Genomic DNA, 16409 nt, shown 5'->3' on the forward strand with positions numbered 1-16409 from the left:
CCATATCACCCACAAACAAACGGTCTTTGTGAAAAGATGAACAAAATCATCATCGACCTACTGAAGACCATACCACTTGAGGAGAGAAACCAGTGGCCAGACCTACTACCTGATTTAGTGGATCTGTATAATCATATACCAGTCAGTTCCACCAATTGCACTCCGGCATATCTCATGCGGGCAAGGCCAGGAAAGTTGCCCATGGACTTGGAGCTTGGTGTTGTGGAGCCTGAAGCTGATATGACCACTGAGGACTGGGACACCACCAGACAAGAGCAGTACAGAAGAGTACAAGCTTGTGTAAAGGATAGTCTTACTCGGGTGAGAGAAAAACAGGAAATGCACTAAACAAAAACGCACCTGCAGAACCTTTCACACCTGGTGAAACAGTACTAAAAAGGAAAAGACGTAACAACAAACTTGACGATCAATGGGAAAAAGACCCCTACACTGTGTTACCATCAAAATTTGACAACAAAAAGACCTGCATCATCAGTCGTGATGGAGGAAAAACATCTGCTACAGTGTCCAGGGACCATCTAAAATTATGTCCACATCTAGTAAAGACTCAGGAAGAAGAGTCTTTCACAACCCAGGAAGAACCTAAAGAAACAGTGATACACACTGACCTTGGAGATTTCCCAGCGGATTGGCCTCAGATCGGAGGTGCAGTAATCATTCCAGTACTCCAATTCTATGAACAGCCAGAAAACCCTCCACAGCAAGTTGAACCTGTAAGTGCTGCAGAAGAGCCAGCTCAAGAAGCATTCCCGGATGAAGGATCCCCGGCAGGAGCACAGCAAGAGGGCCCAGCCAATGGTAGACTTTCCAGTCCAAGAGAGAGGTTAAGGCAGTTTTACAACATGGTTACACGTAGAACTGGTAGAGCAACTGAGGATACAGATACTGACACTCCATCAACCACAGCACTACGCAGATCCGTACGCAGCACAAGAGGTAAACCTCCTGCTAGGTACACTGATTAAAGTAGCAAAATGTCAGAAAGTGTAGATAGTTACCCCTGGGGTATTGTATATTTAATTGTGATGTACTGCATAATTGTTTACTGTCATGCGTGCTTATTAATTTGTGCTTTTTCCTATTAATTCTTTATTTACATAATGAACTGCGTGGCTGAGGACTGTGTGCAGCCCAAAAACTCTTATTGTATATAATTGCGCTCCCTGGAGTGCCCCTTTTAGGTGACCTCAGAAGGAAAACCTGTATGGAGTGGCACGTGTGGAGGTTCAATACGGGATCTTCATGCCCTGCAGCCACCCCAGGGCCTACGTAGAGGGTTTAGGACAGGTCCCTCAAAACTACCAAAGTACTCTACCTTGTGAGATGGACATTTTGTATGGGAACCTCACCATAGGAGACTTAAATTCTGAGGACACACTGTAATTGTTTTAGTTATGCAACGTTTAAGATTCGTGCCTCCCATAAAGGGAAGAATGTTCAAGTAATGCTTATGTTTCATATTGTTACTGTTGTTATAAAATGTACTTCAGCCCGGGAGTGCTGAGTTTAACTAGGGGGGAATGTGAAGCCCAGCTGTGCTTGGCATCACAGACCCAGAAGGGTGTGCTGAAGGATTCCTCCACAAGAGGCCCCCATAACCATTCACACATCTCCACCTTCCACCTCAGACCACCAGAGGGAGCTCCTTAGGGAGATATATAAAAAGGAAGGTGGAGCCAGGCAGCCGTTAGTCTAGACTGGAGACGACAGAGAGTAAACCTGTTGTGAGAGTTCCTGCAGTGTAAAAGCCTGAGAGAGGTCAGTCTGCAGTGGAGCACGTTCTAGACTCAGGTGTAGCTCAGAGAGGTGAGCTTAGGTGTGCCGGCGTCATAAGATCGGTGAACCGCAGCACGCTGCCGTTTGTGTGAGTAGCCTATTGAGGGTCTGAGTAGGCCGAAGGCGACGAGTAGAGAGTTAGTTCATAGGGGGCAGAGGAGCCTTACTAGCTCACCCCTAAGAAGAAGTTACCGGACACCGGTTCCGAAGCTTGCCGGGATCTCCACGACCCAGTAAGATAAACCGGAATCCCTGGAGAACTACAGGTCCCAGGATCGCTAAAGTGCTGATACGTACCAGAGCCAGGAGACACATAGGCCCCGTAAGTCGGGAGCGTGCACTCCAAGAGAAGGCCCTACCACAAGGTCAGCCAGCGCAGGACAGAGACAAAGTTAGGCCTAGCTCCAGGCATGTCAGAAACTTACTACGCAGAAGCCAGAACCAGGAGGCCCAAAACCTGGTCATTGGGGAGGATCCGGACATACACCCTTCACCCTACAGTGCTCCGGGGAGTGCCTGAAATTCCACCAGTAAAAGGTACTGAAGTGACTATTGTGTTCGTCCCTGTTCTTGCTTTGGCCCGGCGTAGTCTCTCTGTCCCGCATCCCTGTTCCTATACTGCCCTGAGGCCCAGTTCTACCTGTGGAGAGCTATACCATCAAGCTGCCTTATCATCAGCCTCAGTGGACTGCCCAGCGCTGGTGATCCTCACCAGAAGCCACAGGTGGAGTCACGAACTCTTTCTATTATAAACATTACAAATATCAAAACCCCTTTTTTTAAAAGAGAGGCCCAGGGTACGGGCCCGGGAGCCGACCACCATGACATCCCTAAAGGCCAGGCTAAAGGCCCGGGTACCGAGTCATCCCCCATCTTCCCCTGGGCTAGACACCACCACCTCATCCATCATTCATCACCTGAAGCTTTGTTTTAACGGGAGTCATAGAACTGGGATAGTAGCAGGAAAACATCCAGCAATCCTCGGAGGAGGGAGGATATGCGCCAAAATGCTGACCACCTCGGGCCTAGCCGCTACTACATACATGCGCTTTCATTCCAATGAACAGAAAGCTAAGTAGATGGATGGCCTCATGATCATGAATAATTTACCCGTTGTGTAGGAGGCCGACCACTGCTGCAGTCTACCTTCTGAACTTTGGGTTGAAGCCTGATTGACCCAGGACCTGCAATCCTCTATGTCTGGAGGACGTGTTGTATCCCAGTGTCTAACTGTGTCCTGGCTTCCACAATATTAACCCAGTGTGAAGGCATCAGTGAGATGGACCATCCCTGGCCACATTCACTTGTCCACGTGTTTGTGATTAGGCTGTCCTTCCCACTAAATGCACTGGGGAGGGCACAGGTAATGTATTGGTTGTGTATAAGGCACACCGGGACAAATAGGGATGGCTGGAGACCGTTTATAGACACCCGGCCGCCCCCAGGTGGCTAGGGACCGTGTGTGTGCACCCAGCCGCAGGGCGGCTGGGGATCAAGCATGGACACCCGGCCGCAGGGTGGCTGGGGACCAAGTATGGACACCCGGCGCCCGCCAGGTGGCTGGGGACTGAGTATGAATACCAGACCGCCGACGCAGCCATGATTGGCCAGATTCCGCCTCCACATGCCTAAAAGGCCCAATTTGAAGTGCAAGCAAGCAAGCAGTATGGTATAGCAGCCTTGGGGTGGGTGGGTGAAAGGCTCATACTTGCGCTTGCATTGCAAGGAATTGGGGAGGTACAATTGAACACTGCCCTGGGACAAGGACTTGCACGGGGATAGTTGCAAGTCTGCATCTTCTGATGCGGCAAGGATCACTTCTGATGGGCACCCTTTTAGGCAGTGACCTGGGTGTCAGAGATGCTTCCAGGGGTCTTCACCATGCTGTTCCCATGTCTTTTCAGCACTGTATGCATGTGTCACACAGCATATGGCCAGATAAGGTTGTAAAATGTTAAAATGACATTTCTCGGTGAATGCATTTGTCAAGGTTGAAAGCAATACAAAAGTGCAAAAACACATAAAAAATGCTACTTGTGAACACAGCCCAAGGTGTGGAGGAGTATTTTTTGGGGAAAGGAATTTCCTTAACATATTTCACAGGAAAAGAGTTTCAGCTTCGTTTTTGAAAGGTTTATTGTGAGCCCGCAAAAGTGGCTTAATACCTCTGACCACGTTGTTGACAGCAGTGACCTGGGGGTCAGAAATGCTTCCTCATGTGATCCCCATGCTGTGCCCATGTCTTTTGAGCACTGTCACTATTGTTTTTGGCACTTTTTAGGCTTTCTACAGACTGCCGGGGGTGCCGCCGCAAAAATGCTCGGATCTCCCATAAACTAACAGTGGGCTCGTTGCTCGGGTCGAGCACCCGAGTATCACAGTGAGCTCGGCCTGAGCTTCGAGCACCCGAGCATTTTAGTGCTTGCTCAACAATAATAGTGATGGTAACATGATCACCCTGTTGATGTGGTGGTGGAGAAGGAGGAGGAAGAGGATTACACAAAAAAGACCAGATCTAGTGATGAGTGAGCATGCTCGCCACTATTTGGTACTCGTCCGAGCATCACAGTGCTCGATAGGCTTGGTGCTCGGTGACTATTTTGGAATGCTCGGGCGGGAGCTAGGGTCCCCGCCAAGCATTTTTGGCGTTTTTTAGACAGCCAGTTAACATGCAGGGATTGCCTCCCAGCCACTGTAATGTTATAGCCACGTTGGTTGTGGCATTACAGTGAACGGCTGGCCACATAGCATCATCGGGACCCTATGCTTGTCACTGTCTACCCCGGATAAAGACAGAGCAGGGAAGGGTGCTGCTGAGTTAGGGAGAGAATTGGTGGTTGTTTTAGCGAGGTATTCTACAGCATTATAAATCTACATTAACAGTCCTTCTAAGGACTAATTCTGATGCATATTAATCCTGGTGATAGCAGTATTTAGGGAAGCAAAGTTTGTGGAGAGCATATGTAACTGAATTGGGTCCATTGCACCTTTTTTCTGCAGCTGTTGCTCATATCCATAGCCCTAGATATTAGGTCTAATAATCTTTTTGCTCTTAATCCTGATTATTTTAGTGAAAATCAATATAATACACCATTTTTACTGCTCCATTTGCTTGTTAGCAGCATACAGCCAGATTTGGTTGATTTTATTCGCATTGCTGTATTGTGGAAGCAGAGAATCTTGTCCATCATCAGACGTATTGCTATATTACTGCAATCATAATACAGACATTTTGGGAAACTTGACAAATATTATAGTCAATTTAAAGTCTGCTAGTCGTGTGTTCAAACTTATTCACACTTGGTCGTTGACCAATACTTTATCTATTAGGCTACTGGCTAAAACCGTGGTCATCAGACGTGATCCTATATTACTGCGTTAATGATCCTTTCATTTTTGGGGCCATGACAAATATGATATTCCATTTAAAATGGGCAACGCGCGTGGCAAGGGACTGGGAAGTGGACATGATGGTGATGGTGCACGTAGAGGCCGAGGCCATGGTCAAGCTGAAAGTGTGCCTGCTTAAAGAGCACAACAAGCACCCACATCATGTCACCATACCTTTCTGTCCCATTTTGTAGGGGGCCATGGAACACCACTAGTGAAGCCAGAGCAGTGTGAAAAGGTTGTTGGTTTAACAGCAGATAATGCTTCCAGTCAGTTTGTCACCACCACCCTGTCTTCTACACGGTCCAGTCTCAGTGAGTTTGGACCACATATTCCTCACCCTGATCCTACTTCCTCCCACCATACCACACTTAGACACTCCAAAGAGCTGTTCACTTTTCCATTTATATGTTTGGTCCTCTCGCCCGACCCGCTTCGAGCAGGATTAATAGAGATCGCATGAGCGATTGACGAAAAATTTGAGGAGCCACAGTTACATGAAGATGACGGTGGGAAAGTGCAATTACTGTTGAAACAGGTGGAGGATGGTGATGAGACACAATTGCCAGCAAGTCAGGAGGAGGCCCAGGGTGCGTAGAGGGAAGACGAGGTGGAGGATGATAAAGTTACTGACCCAACCTGGCAAGGTGATGTGCATAGCGAGGACAGCAGCACTGAGGGGTGAGGGAGGCGTAGCACCACAACAGGCATGAACAAGCAGTGGGGTGGCCACAGACACAAGGCAGGCAACTGTTGGACTGGCAACTGTTGGACTTCCCAACATGAGGGAAGTTGCCAGCCCAACTGTTAGGAATACCGAGTCTAGCTCTTTTTTAAAGACAGTCAAGTTAACCCCAAAAAGGCCATATGTCATGAAAGCATCAGCAAGGGCAACAAAACTACCAGCCTGATCACCACCAGCATCCTCAGGCACATGACAGCAAAACACCCGACTAGTTGGGCCAAACGCCAGAGTCCAGAAATAATGTCTGCAGATGACACCACTGCCTGTTCTGCTGTTGTGCATACACTCCAAACCACTATCCATGGCGTATGCAAAATGCATCCCACCCTGCACTTGTCGTCGCACACTTGAAACCAACATCATCAGCAATTACGTCCATATCCTTGTTCCAGCACAGCGTTTAGGTGTCCCTACCCCAGTCCTTTGAATGCAAGCACAAATATGCAGTCAACACCCAACAGGCCACAATACTAAATGGCCACATTTCTCGAATGCTTGCACTTATAATGTTTCCTTTTAGGCTCGTGGAGACGGAATCTTTCCACAACCTTATGGCACCGTGCATCTCTCAGTACTCGGTCCCCAGCTGCCACTATTTCTTACATTACATGAACATACTGTTTACATGAACATGCTCTATAACATACAGAATTTTAGAGGTAGGCCTTGAAAAATAGTTCCTACGGGCATCATAAACTCTCTTAAAAAAATTATGTGGGTGTTGCATGAAGGTCACCATGTTGATATTGTGGTGGAGGATGAGGAGAAGGAGAAGGAGAAAGATTATATAAAATAGACGAAATCCCGAAGCGTATGCCCATGTCTGGATGTGAAGGGGTGCATGGGAATAGACCCTCCAAAAAAAACAACTGGATTTGAGTTTATGTTCCGATGCTATTATCTGGTGATGTCGAGAAGTCTGTCCAATTCAGCCATTGCTCAATTTGATAAGAGTCAGCATGTCAGCATTTTCAGTAGACAGGTGGCACTAAAAACCCTCTGTGACAAAACGCTAGCGGCAGGACAGGCCAGGACTTCCAAGGCATAAAGAGACAGTTCATGCCACATGTCCAGCTTGGATACCCAATAGTTGTAAGGCATAGAGGAATCACGGAGGGCACTGGTAGGGTCAGAGAAGTACTCCTTCAGCATCTTCCAAAACGTTTCCCTCCTTGTCAGAGTACCCCACGCATCAGGGCCTGGGCGCTGGGAGGATCTGAGAAAACTGTCCCAGACCTTTCATAGTGTTCCCCTGGCTGTGTTGCATCTAGTGTTTGTCTCGTTCGTCTCTACTTCTTAATTGTCCAAGGAACTGTAATCTCTGCCACCAGCATTGTCAGATGAGAATTGTTTTAATAATTACAAAGTACAGCAGAGAACCTGAGTTCACAGTAAAGAACATTTTACCTCATGAACATTATTATTACCTTCAACTCCATAATGAACTAGATTCACCAGCTCGTGTTGATCTGAATATCAGATCCTTATTTGAAGCCAAAAAAAACTCAGGGCAAATGGGTTTAATCAAGGGTGATCAAGGTTTGTCATTTTTGAATACTATTAAACCTCTGATTGTTCAATGTCGCCCAAGTTTCATCACTATTTATTACCCATATGAAGCAGTTATAAGAAAGCTCTAGTATAAAGAAATTATCTCTTTTCTGTTTATCTTTGAATCTATCTTTCACAGTTTCCTAGTTTTAACCTCCTAACAACTTATGATGGACTATGTTTAGTAGACTGTGTCTTGGTGTCAGTCTCCAGTAGGCGTACATGCCCGGAAATAATGCATGACAGAGTGCAAGTTAGTTCTGTCATCACCATTATAGTCTATGGCCCTGTTCGCTCATATGTCCGAATCCCACATTACTGGTGTGTGGCAATAATTTTTTAAAATGTGGAGACTCCTGATTGGGTCTCCTTTTGGTGTGTTTCCTGTAGTGGAAGGGGTGTTAGTGTCCCATTATACTATTTCTACTCTGAAGAAATTGATGGCACTTTGGTGGTGTGTGGCAATAAATTTTTAAAATGTGGAGACTTCAAGTTGGGTCTCCCTCATGTGTGTTACCTGTAGCAGTAGGGCTCCCAGACCGGTAGGCCTGCACTTACTTTCAGTCAACTACCTGTGTTACTATCCTTACATTTTTCGAACAGTTGTCTACGAAACTAATGTGCCGCCTGAGTGTGGCTGAGCAGAAAAGCAGCTTGAGTTGCTGCATGTGGTATCAGGGCTCCCAGCACAGAAGGCTTACGCCGGTCCCTCACCCACCTCATCTTAATTTGAAGTTCAATTCAAAGCTGTAAATGCAGGCCCAGACCATGATACCCCATGCATGGCCCATGGATGACTGCTGCTGTGCCATTATAAAATTTCCACTGTTGTCAATTGATGCCACTTTTCCTGGTGTCTGCTCCTAATTAGAGCTATTTTGGCAGCTTTTGGGCCCCGCTGAAGGTGTTGTCTATGCGTTTGGTTTTGCCTCTTATTGATTCAATGAGGTTCGGATATGTTCGATGAAGTGTTCGGTGAACATCTGGAAATTTGTCGATTGGAATCGGACTGAACCTTGAAAGGTTCGCTCATCTCTAATCACCAGCGAGGCCAAATTGTGGGACTCGGCCTTCTCAGTAACGAGCGCTCGGATAATTGAAATGCAGACCAGTTGTTTATTCCAATCTGAGCAATTTTCCTATGTAATTTACAGATAAATGTATTTTCCATTAGAAATTTCCATTTTTAGCTACTATGCCTTTCCCAGTGCTCTACCCCCTATGGGAAAGGAAAATATTAGACCAAATATGAAACCTTGAGAAAAATATTAAACATAACATGAGACTCTGAAACTAGTCGATACTAAACAAATATAGAAAAAAAATAACCCTTCTATATCAAAGCTATCATATCATTTATATTGCACTGTGAATTTAATTAATTGCAGGTCTGTAGATTAGGGTTTTTTTCCCATTACCCTACAAATAACACTACCAACATTTTCAACTATTCCTCCCAAAAACAAGTGATGATTGGAAAAAAAAAAAAAAAAACATTATAACTTTCAAGATCTAAAATAGCTGCATCATTAAGTGGTTAAAACACAATCAGGTATAATGTCATTCTGTATCACCGCTGCCTTAATATCCCAAACAGTCTTCTATTTTGTGATGAATTCTTCTGATTTTTACAGAATTTTCATGAAAATCGAGACACTGATACCCATTACTGGGCCTCATCGATTCTTTCTTCTTGAATAAAAAGCATTTTTAAGTGATTTGTAAAATGAAAGCTCCTTAAGTTGCCACATTATGTCAGTTCTAGGAAAGAAACAGAAGTACAGAGCAGAAGGAGAGATATTATTAGTATAATATTAGGTGACATCACTATTTTAACCCCTTGGTGACTACTGCCATACATGTAAGCCAGTATTGCGCTATCGCTGAACGGAGCAGGCTGAAGAGCTAGTCGTCGTGTGTCTTCATCTGGAATATCACTTTTTCTGGTCATTATAAGATTGTATCTTGCATTTTTTCCCAGGCTCTATCTAGTTCAGTTGTCTCTTAGCTAGTAGGTGAAGACTGCCTCCCATTCACAGCAACACACAGACATGAGGTATTCCTGCTCTCCTTTGTCTATGTTGCATATTATCAGAAGCAGAAGCATGGAGGACATTCTGCGGCAGTAATGATCAGTGTAGCTGTGAATCCAGCGTTGAGGTGAGATAAACACTTACTATAAAGCAACATGTTCTGTCCCTGACTCTTTCTATCATATAACCTGTCTTATTTAATAAAATCACCCAAGATACTTACAGTGAGTAAGACGGTTATCTCTATAATTTTCCCTCCCAGGTAGAGCAACATCTAGACATACATGAGACTTATTACCTATAAAACACTTACCTGCTGTATAGATTTCCCATCTTTAGTTGATAGTAAAACATTTTTGTTGCTAATGCCAATGAGGGCTCCTCGGTGCACCCTTGTCATGGCCAGGAGCTCAGTTCCCCATTCAGCCCCCTAAATCAACATGCCATGCACCTCCCCGTAGCTTGATTGACAGCTCTCGCTAGACCAGACAGAGCACTGCCCCAATTGAATCCCCGGCCCTACAAGACATAAGGTCAATACATAAACCTTTCTTTTGTGTGACCAGACTTTTTTTTAGTCTAATGGACCAGACATCAACCAGTGTATGTTTTATCATACAGTACTGAGCCATTAGTGTTCATATAGCACCAGGGACATCTATGACATTACAATGTGTCTATGAATTAAAGGGACTGTTTAGTGTGGACATCAAACCATGAAAGTCCAGCAGAGAATCTGAGTTCACAGTAAAGAACACTTTGCCTCATGATCACTATCATTACCTTGAGCTCCATAATGAACTTGATTCAGCCCCTCGGTGTTGACCTTCTGGATATCAGATCCTTATTTGAAGCCAGAAAACACAGGACAAATGGGTTTAATCAAGGGTGATCAAAGTTTATGTCATTTTGATTAAAATTAAACCTCTGATTGTTCAATGTCTCCCAAGGTTCATCACAGTTTATTATCCATATGAAACAGATATAAGAAAGCGCTAGTATAAAGAAATGATCTTGCTGTCTATGAATCTATTTGTCTGTCATAGTTAATTAGTTTTAACCCCTTAGCAACTTATGATGAACTAAGCTATTTTTATTTTACAAGGGAGACCACTTCCTGTAAAAATCAGTCGTCCACTACTTCACGCCCTAATACATCTACATTGCCTGTACCTCACACTATTTATATAATGTGTCTGCGTGTCCATCTCCAGTAGGTGTACACAACCGAAAATGATGCACGACAGAGCGCACATTCGCTCTGTCAATACTATTGCAGTCTATGGCTCCATTGGCACATAATCCCATTGTGAGGGGCATTCAGATGTAAGCCACGAGGGGAACAACAACCAAGTGTCAGAAGGCAGTGTGAAAGCACCCTTACCTAAGCGGTTGTTTTCATTAACACCCCTCTCTTTGTTTCTCGTCACAGACAATTGTTAACCAAATTACACCTATGTATTAGGCTTGAGAAAGGTTCTCATTCAGAAACAAAACGTTGCCATTATGGGCTTTTAAATAGCACTTTTTTTCACCTTCTACAAGCTGGTGTGCTGCCTCCATTTTTTCTTCTTTCTCCTGTAGAGTGTAAGCTCTTATGGTCAGTGGGTCTTCTTTTTCTCTCCTGTAGAGTGTAAGCTCATATGGTCAGCGAAGTTCTCTCTCCTGTAGAGTGTAAGCTCTTATGATCAGTAGGGTCCTCTCTCCTATAGAGTATAATCTCTTATGGCCTGCAGGTCCTCTCTATCTCTTTAGAGCGTAAGCTCTTATGGTCAGTAGCTCCTCTCTCTCTCTCATGCAGAGTGTAAGCTCTTATGGTCAGCAGGTCTTCTTTCTCTCTCCTGTAGAGTGTAAGCTCTTTTGATCATCAGGGTCCTCTCTCTGTCGTATAAAGTGTAAGTTCTTATGGTCAGCAGGTCCTCTCTATCTCCTGTAGAGTGTAAGCTCTTGTGGTCAGTGGGATCCTCTCTCTTCTATAGAGTGTAAGCTCTTATGGTCAGCAGGTCCTCTCTTTCTCTTTCTCTTTCTCTCTCTCATATAGAGTGTAAGCTCTTATGATCAGCATTGTCCTCGCTCTCTCCCTTATAGAGTGTAAGCTCTTATGGTCAGCAGGTCTTCTCTATCTCATGTAGAGTGTAAGCTCTTATGGTCAGCGGGTATTCTTTCTCTCTCCTGTAGAGTTTAAGCTTATATCCTCAATGGAGTTCTCGCTCTCCTGTAGAGTCTAAGCTCTTATGATCAGTGGGGTCCTCTTTCTCTTTCCTGTAGAGTGTAAGCTCTTATGATCACTGGGGTCCTCTCTCTCTCCTATAGCGTGTAAGCTCTTATGATCATTAGGTCCTCTATATCTCTTGTAGAGTGTAAGCTCTTATGGTCAGCAGGTCTTCTCTATCTCATGTAGAGTGTAAGTGTAGCGCTGGCGTCCCTGCCCTCTGCTAGGCAGGGACGCTGCTCCTCTCCCCGCTCTGCTGTCAGCGCGCGCTCCGTCCCGGCGTCCTCCTCCTGCTCTGCTCTCGGCGCGCGCTCCTTCCCGGCCCCTGTGCTTAGGGCGCGCGCGCGCGCGCTCCCCTCCTCTTAAAGGGGCCGCGCGCGCCGCCCTAAAGAGTCCCCGGCCAATGGCCGGAGGACTTCATCATATAAAAGGCACCTCCTCCAAAATGGAGGTGCCCGAGCAATGTTGTTTGCACCTGTGTCTCACCTGTGCTTCAGCCCTCAGGTCCCGTTGCCAGTTACCTGCCAGTTACCTGCCTGATTCCTGCCAGTTACCTGCCTGTTTCCTGCCTGAATACTTGTTACCTGTCTGCCAGTCTGAGGTCCGACGGTCTGCCTTACTACTCCTGTCAGTCTGTCTAAGGACCAGCCTGCCCGCTCACCTGGGAGCGCATATCAGCTACCTGCCTGCTTGTCTGAGGTCCGACGGTCTGCCTTACAACTCCGGTCAGTCTGTCTATGGACCAGCTTGCCCGCTCACCTGGGAGCGCATCTCCGTTACCTGCCTGCTTGCCAGCCCGGAGGTCCCGTTGTCACGTGCGGTGACCACCAGCTATTCCAGAGACTCTTGCCCGCTCACCTGGGAGCGCTTCTCCGTTACCTACCTGCCTGCCAGCCCGGAGGTTCCGCCGTCACGTGCCGTGACCACCTGCTATTCCAGAGACTCTCGCTTGCTCACCTGGGAGCACACATCTACCATCTGCCTGCTAGCCTACCCGGAGGCTCCGCCATCACAGGTCGTACCTACCCCTTACCCAGAGACTGCCCTGATCACTTGCCGTAACTCCCTGTCCGTTCACCCAGAGACTGCCACCCGCTCCCTTACAAGGGCCGCCCCCTTGTATAGTAGCTCAGAGGTTCCGCCTCCCGGACCCGTTACTGTTTGCTCGGGCCATGGAACCCGGTGGCACCCAAGCTCCCTCGCTCTCGGACCTCTGTCTTGAACTGTCCCGTCAGAGGTCCCAACAGGAGACCATCCTGGGTCACCTGCGGAATGTTAATACTCGCCTGAACACTCTGTCTGATCCACCAACAACCTCCGCCAGTACCATGGTATCCTTTTCCGGACCCCGGCTCTCTGCACCTCCTCGCTTCGGAGGCGACTCCGTCCTGGCTCGGGGCTTCATAAATCAGTGCACCCTGCATTTTGAACTATTATCCCACCAGTTTAACTCCGACCGAGCCAAAATTGCCTTTATCATGTCCCATCTCACCGGGGAGGCCCTGGCCTGGCTAAATCCTCTATGGGAGAGAGGAGATCCCCTGGTGTCCGACTTGCCTGCCTTTCTCATGGCTTTCCGGAAAGCCTTCGACGAACCCGGACGGAGGACCTCATCCGCATCTTCTCTGCTTCGCCTCCGTCAGGGAAGCCTCACCGTGGGCCAATATGCCATACGGTTCCGTACCCTTGCCTCGGAGCTGGCCTGGGATAACGAAGCCCTGGTATCCGTCTTCTGGGAGGGTCTGTCCGGCCGTATTAAAGATGAACTTGCTGGTCGGGACATTCCTACCACTCTCGATGATCTAATAACCCTTGCCACCCGGATTGACCTACGGTTCCAGGAGCGTGCCAAAGAGGCCACCCGTGAGAGAAGGATTCCACGTCTAGCTCCTACTTTCCAGGAACCCGTCATTCCTTCCGTTTCTCCACAGGTACACTCTCCTGAGCCTATGCAGGTCGACCAGACCAAGATGGTCAAATCCCGTCAGGATTTCCGCCGTGCCGAGGGGAGCTGCTTCTACTGTGGCAGTAAGGAGCATCTGATCCGTGCCTGCCCGGAGAGGTCGGGAGAACGCCTGTATCTAGGTTCACTCAGAGGGGTCGATCTAGACAAAAATAAATCCTCTCCATCCCTGCTGTTGTCAGTCTCAATCATCTGCGGGGAGAATCGTTATTCCGAACTAGCCCAACTTGACTCTGGAGCAGCCGGAAATCTTATTTCACAGTCCCTGGTGGAGAAATTCCGCATCCCCACCAAACCTCTGGCTGTACCCTTGTCTGTTGTTGCCGTGGATGGGGGCCTCTTACCTCGCCCCATCCAATTCATCACCGAATCCATTACTCTGCAGGTGGGAATGCTGCATTCAGAGAGTATCTCCTTTCACGTTCTGCCTGGTCTCCCTCACGCCCTCTTGCTAGGTCTGCCTTGGCTCCAGAGACATGCACCCGTGCTTGACTGGCAAACCGGAGAAGTCCTTCACTGGGGACAGGCCTGTCATAAAACCTGCCTGGTTCCCGTCCATTCCGTCCGTCCCTCTCCTATCCCAGCTAATCTACCTGGACTTCCGATTCCTTATTGGTCTAGTGCTGATGTCTTTGTTAAGGAGGAGGCAGAGACATCACCACCTCATAGACCATGTGACTGCCCCATCGATCCCGCCAGAGTAATGCAGGTGGCTCCCGTGAGTCTAAATTGTCTCCCTCCTGGTAAGACGTTCGTATCGGTACCTGATCGGGAGAGAATCCTACACTGGGGTCATTCGTCTAAACTAGCTGACCACGCCGGTCGGAAAAAGACCCTCCAGCTTATTACCCGACACTACTGGTGGCCTAACCTGCACAAGGATGTTATGGACTTTGTTTCTGCCTGTGTGTCCTGCGCCCGCAACAAAGTTCCGAGACACCTGTCGGCCGGCCGCCTTCTTCCTCTGCCAGTACCTGCTGCCTCCTGGCAGCATTTAGCGATGGACCCTCCTCAATTCCGTCCTGGGGATAAAGTCTGGCTCTCGTCCAAATATGTCCGACTCAAGATCCCTTCCTATGAGTTAGGGTCTCGGTTCATCGGCCCACTGGTGGTCATCGGTCAGATCAACCCGGTAGCCTATAAATTGAAACTCCCGGCCAACTTACGGATCCCTAACTCCTTCCATGTATCTCTCCTCAAACCTGTGGTACTTAACTCTTTTTCTAAGTCTACAGGTACGCCTCCTGCTCTGGTTTCTGCTGAGGACAAGTTTGAGGTAGAGAACATTCTTGCCAGCAAAAGGGTAAGAGGAAAGACCTTTTTTCTGGTAGATTGGAGGGGGTTTGGTCCTGAGGAGAGAACGTGGGAGCCCCGGGAGAACATCCATGCCCCTCTCATCCTAGCTAAATTTCTGTCTGGCCTAAAAAAGGGGGGGCCTAAAGGGGGGGGTACTGTAGCGCTGGCGTCCCTGCCCTCTGCTAGGCAGGGACGCTGCTCCTCTCCCCGCTCTGCTGTCAGCGCGCGCTCCGTCCCGGCGTCCTCCTCCTGCTCTGCTCTCGGCGCGCGCTCCTTCCCGGCCCCTGTGCTTAGGGCGCGCGCGCGCTCCCCTCCTCTTAAAGGGGCCGCGCGCGCCGCCCTAAAGAGTCCCCGGCCAATGGCCGGAGGACTTCATCATATAAAAGGCACCTCCTCCAAAATGGAGGTGCCCGAGCAATGTTGTTTGCACCTGTGTCTCACCTGTGCTTCAGCCCTCAGGTCCCGTTGCCAGTTACCTGCCAGTTACCTGCCTGATTCCTGCCAGTTACCTGCCTGTTTCCTGCCTGAATACTTGTTACCTGTCTGCCAGTCTGAGGTCCGACGGTCTGCCTTACTACTCCTGTCAGTCTGTCTAAGGACCAGCCTGCCCGCTCACCTGGGAGCGCATATCAGCTACCTGCCTGCTTGTCTGAGGTCCGACGGTCTGCCTTACAACTCCGGTCAGTCTGTCTATGGACCAGCTTGCCCGCTCACCTGGGAGCGCATCTCCGTTACCTGCCTGCTTGCCAGCCCGGAGGTCCCGTTGTCACGTGCGGTGACCACCAGCTATTCCAGAGACTCTTGCCCGCTCACCTGGGAGCGCTTCTCCGTTACCTACCTGCCTGCCAGCCCGGAGGTTCCGCCGTCACGTGCCGTGACCACCTGCTATTCCAGAGACTCTCGCTTGCTCACCTGGGAGCACACATCTACCATCTGCCTGCTAGCCTACCCGGAGGCTCCGCCATCACAGGTCGTACCTACCCCTTACCCAGAGACTGCCCTGATCACTTGCCGTAACTCCCTGTCCGTTCACCCAGAGACTGCCACCCGCTCCCTTACAAGGGCCGCCCCCTTGTATAGTAGCTCAGAGGTTCCGCCTCCCGGACCCGTTACAGTAAGATCTTATGGTCAGCGGGTCTTCTTTCTCTCTCCTGTAGAGTGTAAGCTTATATGATCAATGGAGTTCTCGCTCTCCTGTAGAGTCTAAGCTCTTACGGTCAGTGGGGTCCTCTCTCTCTCTCATGTAGAGTGTAAGCGCTTATGGTCAGTGGGTCTTCTTTCTCTCTCCTGTAGAGTGTAAGCTCTTATGGTCAATGGAGTTCTATCTCTCTCCTGTAGCGTGTAAGCTCTTTTGATCAGCAGGGTCCTCTCTCCTATAGAGTATAAACTCTTATGGTCAGCAGGTCCTCTCTATCTTCTGTA

At 48.3% G+C, this 16409-nt stretch overlaps 1 long non-coding RNA gene across 1 annotated transcript in view; it reads right to left on the minus strand.

The window, feature by feature from the left end:
- Positions 1-9837: 9837 nt before the first annotated feature.
- The window catches only part of LOC141154950 (uncharacterized), a 49668-nt gene continuing 43096 nt past the window's right edge, over positions 9838-16409 (minus strand). The window contains exon 3 of the long non-coding RNA XR_012247500.1: positions 9838-10035. This is a non-coding gene — a long non-coding RNA (uncharacterized lncRNA). The remainder of the gene's footprint in view (positions 10036-16409) is intronic.

The sequence above is a fragment of the Phyllobates terribilis genome, unplaced genomic scaffold (genome assembly GCF_046119375.1).
Source record: "Phyllobates terribilis strain yellow unplaced genomic scaffold, ASM4611937v1 Scaffold_7__3_contigs__length_470593459, whole genome shotgun sequence".
Lineage (NCBI taxonomy): Eukaryota > Metazoa > Chordata > Amphibia > Anura > Dendrobatidae > Phyllobates > Phyllobates terribilis.